Raw genomic sequence first — 12,265 nt, 5'->3', positions numbered from 1 at the left:
CGTCTACTGTATCAGCGCTATAAACATCTTGCCACTCTTGTTCCTTTATAAGGTTTACAAAGGTCTCTACAGCAACCGGATCAGCTTTCCTGAACAGCTGATGACTATATTTAACACGTGTTGCAGCATAAAAATCTTTTAAAGTTAAAATTTGCGCATCATGATCTGAAAGGCCATTCACCTTTTTGCTAACAGAATGCCCTTCTAGTAATGAGATATGAACAAAAATGTTGTCTATGGTTGTTCTACTGTTCCCTTGCACTCTCGTTGGAAAGAATACGGTTTGCATAAGATTATATGAATTAAAGAGGTCTACCAGCATCCTCTTCCTTGCACAATCACTTATACAATTAATATTGAAGTCACCACATATAACTAACTTTTTGTGTTTCCTATAAAGTGAACCAAGAACCTCCTCTAGCTTCAGCAAAAATGTTGTGAAATCGGAGTCTGGGGATCTATAAATAACAACAGTTACAAGTTTAGCTCCGTTAAATTTAAACACACCTGCACAACATTCAAACACCTTTTCAGTGCAGCACTTTGAAACATCAATTGACTCAAGTGCGATGCCGTTTTTCACATACATGGCTACTCCCCCACACCGCAAAGAGCTCCTCGAAAAGCAGCCAGCCAACCTGTATCCTGGTAAAGGAAGCCTCTGAATTATCTCCTTATTTAAGAAGTGTTCAGATATACCAATAATTTCAGAGTCAACATCTATAAGCAGTTCACTAACTTTATCTCCAATACCTTGTATATTTTGATGAAATATACTAATTCCCTCATTACTCGGATACCTAAGCTTTGTCAAAAGTGATTCCCTTGTTAGAGAGACTTCCCTTAAGCAGGAATACCTATCAGCTGACTTCAATCTAAAAAAGGTGCAGCTCTAACACCCACTACTGCAGGAATTTTCCCATGAGTGATCCCACCAACCCCACCTATGCTGTCACCTATAAGCTTTGCCAACCTCCCCTTCCCATATCTGTTGAGGTGCAGGCCGTGTCTAGTGAAACCCGTCCTGCTGATAGACTCCACCAACACCACTGAAATGTGACCCATGCTTTCTGTCATCAGCGCACCCCCAAGTCTCACGTTATTACGCCTGACGGCTGTATTAAGATGAGGCCGATCGTGACGCTGAAACAGTCCCACGAAATGCACGTTCGTGTTGCCAGTCTGAGTGGCTATCTTTTCCAGGTCACCATCTATGTTATACTCCCCATCCCTATCAATACTATTACCAGCCCCACCCACAATCACTACCTGATCCTCTTTAGTAAAATCCCTACATAACCCCCCTATGTTAACAGTCACCTGAGCCAACCCTGCATTAGACTTCACAATGCTGGTGACCTGGTACTCACTCCCCAGCACTTCCTGCAACTGCTGGCCTACACCTCTGCCATGAGAACTACCTAACAGCAGAACCTTCTTCTTCCTCTTCGACTTTACAACTGTTCTAGGCACAGTAACTACTGAGGTCTGCTGCATACTTCCTACATCTACAGCTACTAGAGATTCCTCTCCACTAGACTCTGACAGTTGGTCATATCTATTGTAAACACCAATAGTAAAACTATCTGAAAATCTTCTTCTCCTAGCAGATCTCTTGCCAACAGCCAGCTCCCATTCCCCAACCCCCTTCTCCCTCCTAATCCTATCTAGCTCCTCCTGTGCGTTTTTCAACTGCACCTGAAGGGCACAGATCTTACGCCCTGCTCCTCTATCAGTTTACTCTTGCTACATAACCTGCAGTTCCAGGAGAGGATCTCACCAGAATGCCCACTGGCTTCCCCACTGCATTCCCCCCAGTGAAAATACTTCGAACAAGTCTCACACCGCAATCCACTACTCACGAACCTACGGCAAAGCCCACACTTCTCACTCATGGTAAAATTTTACTTTTTCTAAGTTCCGCTACTACAATAAGAAGATGCTAAAAACCTGACTACAATAATCACAAACTTACTCTACAAGGGAAGTAACTACTATTATTAACAGTATTAATAAACAACAAATGTGAATATAACAAAAGACTAATACAGAAAGAGAATCAAACGTCTAATGACACAGTAACGAAGCTGTAAACAGTTCCCAAAAGGTTCTTCTGAAATTATTTCACCAGAAAACACCAAGAACACCGGTTGAAGACTACTAAGACTACTAAAGTTCCTAAATAAACCACTATGCACAAACAATTAATTAGTACTTAGCTTTCGATGCGCCGCTACAGCTGCAACTGGTCAGCGCGGAATGTAAACACAGGCAAGAGATTAAGTTGCTCGATACGAAACACTCACAAATATCAGGTCACAACACAAGAAAGGCAGAGGTGAATGAAGAAACCACTAATACGTCACTTATATAGTAAATATTATCACAAAAACCGTTAAAATATGTATCTGAAACCTAAAAAATATGAAAACTTAGAGAGCGATCTCACACGCAGTCACTCGCTTATGACGTCACACCAACTAAATTACCTACTAAATGTAATTTCAGTACCACGAAATATAGAAGAAATGTAATTTTGAACTCCAGTTTTAGAGCCTTCTAAGTAGCAAAAGTTATTATTGAGTAATGCATATTTGCTATGATTTAAAATGAGTGTGCAACTTCCGAAAATACGAGTGATGACCAAAGAAAATCTCTACTTCCTCGCAAAAGCTTTATACATTGGACAATGCCATTTTCTCTGGTTTGTTTATGTTCTGTAAAGCACGTGAGCGTTTTTATCTGTGGCAAAGTCTATATAGCAGAGTTTAATTATCATAACTGACGAACATAAACATTTTATTCTCAAATTACCGGGTCACTAGCGGCAATCTTGTGGAATCAATAACTGCAAACAATGTCTTAAAATGGACATTGAGATTTATAACGCAAAAAAACAGACACCTCATTACATTCAGTGTATATTTGTTTCATTCCTTTTCTATCTTGCCACTGCTACACTGCTATCAGCTACTATTAAGAACTGCGTCATCTGATGATGAGTCGATAGGCGACTTGAAGCCGGTAATGGGAAAAAAATTCTTTCATTACCGAAGGAAATCGGTTGCAACCACTCCGAAAATCAACATTTCTTACTTGCACAATTACAAAATTGCATTCGGAAAAACAGCACTGTAACTTCAACCTCGTATAATTTTATTACGGTGTAGTAACTAGATACGTCAAAATATGCTATTGTAGGTAAACAAATGCATGTGCACAGTGTTCACTGAGGTGACAAAAGGTCATGGTACAGCGATATACACATATACCGATGGCGGTAGTAACGCGTAATCAAGGTATAAGTGGGCAGTGCGTTGAAAGAGCTGTCATTTGTATTCAGGCGATTCGTGCGGAGATTTCCGGCATGATTATGGCCGCACGACAGGAATTAACAGACGCTGAACGCGGAATCATAGTTGGAGCTAGAAGCATGGGACATCCCATTTCGGAAATCGTTAGTCAGTTCATATTCCGAGATCCACAGTGTCAAGCGTGTGCCGAGAATAACAAAGTTTCAGCATTACTTCTCACCACCGACCAGGGACCGAGAGCAGTGGTGTTTGCGTAGAGTTGTCGGTGCTACAGATAAGCGACAAGGCGTGACAAGATCGCAGATATCAATGTGGGACATAGGAAGAACGTATCCGTTAGGGCAGTGCGGCGAGATTTGGCGTTAAAGGGTAATGGCAGCGGTCGACTGACGCGACTGCCATTGCATCCAAGTTGTCACCAAGAGACCGTGCAAGCTGGTTCTGGCTCCATAATGATGTGACCTGTATTTACATGGAACGGACTGGATCCTCTGATCCAACTGAACCGATAATTGACGGAAAATGGTTAGGTTCACCTACGTGGAGCCCACTTCCAGCTACTCTTCGACGTCATGTTCCCAAACAGCGATGGAAATTTTATGGATGAGAATGCGCCATGTCACCGGGACACAGTTGGTCACGATTGGTCTGAACAATTCGAGCTAATGATTTGGCCACTACATCGCCCGACGTGAATCCCGTCGAACATTTGTGGGACATAGTCCTGACGTCAGATAGTGCTAAAAAAAACTGCACCGGTAACACTTTTTGCAATTATTTACCACTATAGAGGCAGCATGGTTCAATAATTCTGCAGGGGACTTCCAACGATTTGTAAAGTCCATACCACATCGAGTTGCTGTACTACGCCGGGAAAAAGGAGGTTCGACACGATTGGAGGTATCCCATGACTTTTGTCATCTCAGTGTGTATTTACGTATATCATTGTTTTTTGGGAAAAAGTTTTGTTGGTATAAAATATTTCAAGTACATGCGTTGTGTTCTTCTTATTCAGATAAGTCGTTGTTTTCAATTATATCGACATGAACAACATATTTTTAAAATGGTAAATTCTACTCAAAATTTTATTTTTAAAAATTCGTCATTGGGTTCTTAACAGTGGGTTAGGATTTATTTACTACTCTTTACATCCTGAGCCAACCAACGAAAGCTCTCCAAATACAATTTGAAAAAGTTCGAATTGTTTCGGTTTTTTGTGTTCAAATTAACAATTTTTGCAGTTTTAAAGAATGATTCAGCGCAACGTAAAATTAATTTTAGCAAACACCTCATTAAAATATGTAAACAGTGTTAAAGATGGCGCTATACCTTTCTGCCATCAACCTATCGCGTAAATTCCTTGAACTATGGTAATGGACACAACATTGTTTAATTGCTTAGAGAAATGTTCACATTAATCTGATGGGCAACAACGTTTGAAGCGCATTTGCGTTCAGGAACATATTATGGATCTTTACCTGAGAATGGGTAGCTCTGAGGGATAAAGTAGTGAAGGCAGCAGAGGATCAAGTATGGTAAAAAGACAAGGGCTAGTAGAAATGCTTGGGTAACAGAAGAAATATTGAATTTAATTGATGAAAGGAGAAAATATAAAAATGCAGTAAATGCAGCAGGCAAAAAGGAATACAAACGTCTCAAAAATGAGATCGACAGGAAGTGCAAAATGGCTAAGCAGGGATGGCTAGAGGACAAATGTAAGGATGTAGAGGCTTATCTCACTAGGGGTAAGAGAGATACTGCCTACAGGAAAATTAAAGAGACCTTTGGAGAAAAGAGAACCACTTGAATGAATATCAAGAGCTCAGATGGAAACCCAGTTCTAAGCAAAGAAGGGAAAGCAGAAAGGTCGAAATAGTATATAGAAGGCCGATGTACTTGAGGACAATATTATGGAAATGGAAGAGGATGTAGATGAAGACGAAATGGGATACATGTTACTGCGTAAAGAGTTTGACAGAGCACTGAAAGACCTGAGTCGAAACAAGGCCCCAGGAGTAGACAACATTCCATTAGAACTACTGACGGCCTTGGGAGAGCCAGTCCTGACAAAACTCTACCATCTGGCGAGCAAGATGTATGAGACAGGCGAAATACCCTCAGACTTCAAGAAGAATATAATAATTCCAATCCAAAAGAAAGCATGTCTTCACAGATGTGAAAATTACCGTACTATCAGTTTAATATGTCACAGCTGCAAAATACTAACGCGAATTCTTTACAGACGAATTGAAAAACTGGTAGAAGCCGACCTCGGGGAAGATCAGTTTGGATTCCGTAGAAATATTGGAACACGTGAGCCAATACTGACCCTACGACTTGTCTTAGAAGAAAGATTAAGGAAAGGCAAACCTACGCTTCTAGCATTTGTAGACTTCGAGAAAGCTTTTGACAGTGTTGACTGGAATACTCTGTTTCAAATTCTAAAGGTGGCAGGGGTAAAATACAGGGAGCGAAAGGCTATTTACAATTTGTACAGAAACCAGGTGGCAGTTATAAGAGTCGGGGGGCGTGAAAGGGAAGCAGTGGTTGGGAAGGGAGTAAGACAGGGTTGTAGCCTCTCGCCGTGTTATTCAATCTGTATATTGAGCAAGCAGTAAAGGAAACAAAAGAAAAATTCGGAGTAGGTATTAAAATCCATGGAGAAGAAATAAATACTTTAAGGTTCGCCGATGACATCGTAATTCTGTCGGAGACAGCAAAGGACTTTGAAGAGCAGTTGAACGGAATGAACAGTGTCTTGAAAGGAGGATATAGGATGAACATCAACAAAAGCAAAACGAGGATAGTAGAATGTAGTCGAATTAAGTCGGGTGATGCTGAGGGAATTAGATTAGGAAATGAGACACTTAAAGTAGTAAATGAGTTTTGCTATTTGGGGAGCAAAATAACTGATGATGGTCGAAGTAGAGAGGATATAAAATGTAGACTGGCAATGGCAAGGAAAGCGTTTCTGAAGAAGAGAAATTTGTTAACATCGAGTATAGATTTAAGTGACAGGAAGTCGTTTCTGAAAGTATTTGTATGGAGTGTAGCCATGTATGGAAGTCAAACATGGACGATAAATAGTTTGAACAGGAAGAGAATAGAAGATTTCCAAATGTGGTGCTACAGAAGAATGCTGAATATTAGATTGGCAGATCACATAACTAATGAGGAGGTATTGTATAGAATTGGGAAGAAGAGGAGTTTGTGGCACTAGACTAGAAGAAGAGATCGGTTGGTAGGACATGTTCTGAGGCATCAAGGGATCGCCAATTTAGAATTGGAGGGCAGCGTGGAGGGTAAAAATCGTAGAGGGAGACCAAGAGATGAATACACTAAGCAGATTCAGAAGGATGTAGGTTGCAGTAGGCACAGGGAGATGAAGAAGCTTGCACAGGATAGAGTAGCACGGAGAACTGCATCAAACCAGTCTCAGGACTGAAGACCACAACAACAACAACAACAACATCTGAGTCGCAGTTTTCCAAATCATCCTTAGATTACCGCATGCATAACTACTACTAGCAGCCATGTTTTTGGCAGTTATCACTATATACTTGTGCACATTCTGAGAAAGTTGACATTAACGAGAATCTGAAATTTTAGATAGAGCTACCATTTTTTGCGTTCAACATGGAAGTATCAACTAATATGAATAAAGCACATCACGTACCATTTTTACATGTAATAATTCTGTTCCTCATGGACTGCCGCTTGTTTACAGCCGCGTACTGCCATGTCGATTTAACTGTCAAATTCGTCGTAGTTGTCGTCGTCTACACGATGCTTATTTAGAGTTCTGAACGATTTTTCAAAATGCTTTTGTAATAATCGGCCCCGTGCACATATCTTCGATTGAAATAAATTCATCCTGTGGCACTGTAGCACAAACTAATAATATAAAAATTCTCAAAACTTTTATTACATGGCGGTCCAGTTTCAATATCCGCCAATTCTCGATGCGGACAAATATGGACACTAATTATGGTTTTCTCCTAAAAATAGCTTGCCCAAATTTATAATGCAACCAGTCGACACAGCGGGCACGTTCCACGCTTTTTTTGTTCCCGTTTATTCAACTAATAATGTTATATGTTTTTAAAAACTCCAGCTTTAAGCTTTTTTCACTGAATAACGGTGTTTTTTAAGTCCATAGGACTGTGTCCTACCTTTCTTTAGAGACTGTTCAGCGGAGGCCAGAGACAATTCGAATAAACTCAAAGAAAGCAGGTGCAGCCATCTGTGAGCTAGTATAGGAATTAGCGTAGCCATTTCGTTAGCGTGTAAGAAAATCTGTAACTAAATATACTTGCCAAGAGTGAAAAATGACGCATTGCAGCGAAAAAGTGCAGAAAAAAATCAGTCCTTGGCAGCTATGAATTTTTACACAGTGCCTGTCACTTTCACGAGCGCCGTCCCCCTGGCCAATAGCCACAGGCGTCCGCCGCAATGTTGCAGCCCTCCTTAAACACGACATTTCCTTTGTGCTGGATTTTCCAGAGAGATTTCCGAAACCTTTACTGCTCTAGCGTACATTCGTGTAATGTAACGCGAAAACACATTTCAAAGAAATATTACTCGCAAGAAATTCAGAATCGGATACTCAAGGAAAATCCTATGTTTCTGACGTAATGTAGCAGTATTTTAAACGAAAAACTTTTCCTGTGGATTATAGCTTGTCTGTTACTACCGATGGTGCTTTAGCAATGGTAAGTCCATACCATGATTACATTTCATATTTCAAAAAGACCATACCAAATGTAGTCATTGTGCGCTATATAATTAACAGGCAACATTTAGTTGCAAAGTACGTAAGTAATGCTTTCGTTGTTCACTGCAGTATATACTTGCAGCAGTTAAGATTAGAGACAACATTCTTAATTTTAAATTGTTTTGTAAATTTTGTGATAAAAATGACTAAGTTTCAGTCGTTTATTACTGCACATAGAAGTTCGTTGACTAGTAAACGGTAACTACCTAAAAATATTTAACGAATACTTTGCTTAGCTATAATATGTTTTTGTAAATAATGATTATTCGTTAAGAAGGAATTTATATAATTTCAGATGATATATCTTATGTAACTGAATGACATAATGAATATAAATAACCTATATGATAAATATAATGAAATGAATCTACAGAAATAAGCATATGACTTTACTTTGACCAAAGCAAGGGCAAATATTTCTGCGATGCTTGTTACAAACCAAATTTTGTTCACAAACTCTTCTATCAGTTTCCAAATCTTATCTCTGTGGAAACAAATTGGGACGGTATTCTAGTATTTGCCAAGAATGTGAAAATTAAAGAATTCACGAATGGATATAAGGATGTCCTTAAAAATATCATCACAGACAGACTATTAGAACCTTTTTCAGACTTTTACACAAAAAATCGTTAAGGAAGGAGAAATAGAAGAGTCTATAAAAGAAGAGTCAAAATTGAAATTTGCCTTCAAACGTAAATTATGGCGTTGTATCAAGCTTTATGAGCTGCAGCTAATTAGTTTTGCGTTGCACACCCATCATCAAACTTAGCCAAAATAGGGTGTTGCGTAGCCAACAATTTACTAACAAGGAAAGATTTTCAGTATTGGAATATAGCGATGAATATGCCACCAAATGTCAAACAATCAGTATCATTACACTTTGTTTAGCACTCTCACTAACAATATTGTATCACTTTTTAAAAATTTCTAACTTTTAATCAATTTTTGAACGGTACAAAATTTTACCTAAATTATATATTCAAGTAATTTCTAAAATCAGTATAGTATTCACCTAAGGGGAGCGACAGCGAACCACAGTTTTAGAACTAGGACTAAATAAAGTTGGTTAACTGTTGGCTAGATGGTTGGTTTCTAGTTCGGGAGTCGGTGGATTTTCCGAAAAGAGGAGACTGATTAGTTTTTTTCTTAAAAATGAGCCAGTAAGCCAAAAGAGGTTGGGGACCTATGCTATAATGGAACTAAAAATTCATATGCATTTGGCGAAGAATGCCGCTGGTAAGAATTACATCAAACAATATGTCCCAGTCTGTATCAGTCGTTTATGGCTGCTTCTTCCAATGGACAGTTGTAGAACAATTTTCAGTGTACTTCTCATTTAGGAAACGCTTGCAATTCGGTTTAATGCATACATCAGGTTTTCTTACTAGCTGTCCCCAGATTTTCTTTAGCATGTCGCCCGCATCTCGTGGTCGTGCGGTAGCGTTCTCGCTTCCCACGCCCGGGTTCCCGGGTTCGATTCCCGGCGGGGTCAGGGATTTTCTCTGCCTCGTGATGGCTGGGTGTTGTGTGCTGTGCTTAGGTTAGTTAGCTTTAAGTAGTTCTAAGTTCTAGGGGACTGATGACCATCGATGTTAAGTCCCATAGTGCTCAGAGCCATTTGAACCATTTTTTAGCATGTCGAAGACTTTTTTGTACAAATTCTACGCTGGTTTGTAGTTGATGCCTTGAGACAAATCTGCATTTATAATAAGAACGCGAAATTTTGTGTGTCTCTGAGCCAAATAATCAACATGTGTGACTGCCTTGTGAAGAACTCGGGTGCGGAAGCCAGTTCCACCAAATAAGTTTCTTTGATGTGATGGGTGCAACAGAAACCTCGCGAAGTAAAGTGAGGAGCTACTTAGAGGAGACGTCGTGGTTCCAATTTTTAAAGCCGCTATTAACGGCTGGGCGAGCGGAGAGCTGACCACAAACCACTCCACTGATCATCGTCTTATGCCTCCTGTTATTTCCGTAGCATTTGCTCTGCAAACCGATCCTCGAGAAAATCAAGCAAATAATAGTTAGAAGGGGCAGGGACTGTACGATAGTCAGGGTTAGCAACCATACTATCGACTCTTCGATTTTGGACTGTTATATGTGGAGGAACATTATACTGTTAAACAAAGACTATTCTGTCCTGGTGTATTTGTCTACCTTCGAGTATGTATTTATTAAAATCATTGTATGTATGTAATTGTGTGTGTGTAATTAGGTATGTAGGTTCCAGATCTCCTACACCTCGTTTTAGATTTCAACCAAAAGTGACAAATGTATCACTTACTATCAGGAAAGAATCGCTGCGGGTAGTAATAACCACCTACCGTACGTAGTGGCGGGGTGCGACATGGAAGCATAACTCATGAACGTCTGAAAAATTTCAACTGAATTTTGTATAATTATTTGTACAAAAATACCGTGGCGTACAGTGTGGTTATAAATAGACTTTCGCTACTCGAGTCAGTGCAGACAGAAACTTTTTAACAGATGGCTACTCAACTTGATATTCAGATTGTGAGCTGCAGCATTTGCGTTGTTAGTAGTGTTATTGTCATGACTTGCCATTAGGCGCCAGTTCTGTATCGGTGGGGTAAGGTTGAAACACAAGCATCAGTGCGCATTACATCTGCAGGCAGCTAACATGGATCTGGACAAGGTGAGTAGGGATTTACTCGTAAAGCTGTTTTATCAAAACAACAGCAACATTGCTGCAGCTCTTCACGAGTGTCGACGCAGTAAAGGAATTTGGAGAAGTCCTTTTTCCGCAATGGGGTTAAAGAACATGATTTGCAAGTTCGAATTAAATGGTGATTTGAGATTTACTTTTAGGAGAGGCCGATGGCCTATTGCGCCACAAATTGTTGAAGAAGTTACTGTTACTGTGTCTGAGAATGCTGGATGCAGTGTGCGATCTTCGAGCAGTACACGAGGTATCAGACAGCTGAACATGCCATGGTCCATCGTTCGCAAGCTGCTGTGAACAATCTCTAGCGTGGTTCCAAGCTGTCGTAGATGCAAATGGTCGTCGAATTGAGCAAAGATTGTAGTCTGGAACGTAAATATGGTAAGCAGTGAACAACTGTTGCCCTCTCATGTGGAAATTAAAATATGTTTCTTTCAATGGTTATTCGTTGTTTCTCTTCCACGTTTCCTTACAAATGTTCCCACAAAGTTTCAGACCCTACGATCACTCGTTTGCGTGAGATCCCTCTCAAGTAGCGAAAGTTTAATTATAACGCCTTGTACTCCTTCCACCACAGGGGAGGAGTTGGGGGAGAAGCCATGACACGTAAAGATATTCAGTAACGACCTATATTAGTTTCCTACAGCTGAGGATGGGAGTGAAAAGGGGTTACATAAAAGCACAACTCAAGAGCTGGAGCAATTTTCAAACAAATTTTGTATATACATAACTCATTATTTTAGTAAACAACCTGTGGGAAAATGATATCCATACTGTCCTTGGGGTTGGGGAAGAAAAGTTTTTACAGATGTACTTAACCCTCGAACACTAAACGAGGAAAAATGTTACATAATTAATAAACCATATTAAATTTTACTACGCCGTATTGTATTCAAAGAAAGTTATAATTAATGGTTTATGCACTAGTTAATTTCAGTTATAACGTCTCCAATGGTATGTTACATGCAAAATAAGTGCAAAATGCCGTGTTTTACACCCTATACTGACAATATCAGATTGGTGGCAACCGCGAATTGGTACTAAGAGCAATCGTAAATTTTACGTGAATTTAGCGACCTAGGGTTAAGGGAAACGAAGCACTGCTCGTCTGGTTCTGTGATAAGGCAATATGTACTACGATACCGAAACATTAATGTTCCACGAACACATTGACCTCATTTATTTTTGGAATTGTGGTTCTAAGGTCACTGGAATGTTGGTTCAAAACCCCTCGTATATTCATTTAAACACAGATTCCTACGATGAACAAAATAAAAAGGAGGATTGATAGTGAATATGAACTTTCACAGTTAACTAGTAGAAACATTGTTCAGGCCTTGCTGCATACCACGTACCCAAGAAAAAAATTACGAGTTTCCTCACGATTCAGACAGAACTGCAAGCGAAAACAGATGAAATGCGTGTAAAAATGAGTGCAAATATATGAAATGAACATGCAGTATTTGTAAAAGCTACAGACGAAAAAGTTAGTCC

Source organism: Schistocerca cancellata, chromosome 3 (genome assembly GCF_023864275.1).
Source record: "Schistocerca cancellata isolate TAMUIC-IGC-003103 chromosome 3, iqSchCanc2.1, whole genome shotgun sequence".
NCBI lineage: Eukaryota > Metazoa > Arthropoda > Insecta > Orthoptera > Acrididae > Schistocerca > Schistocerca cancellata.
The sequence above is the reverse complement of the archived record's forward strand: the minus strand, read 5'-3'. Positions refer to the sequence as shown.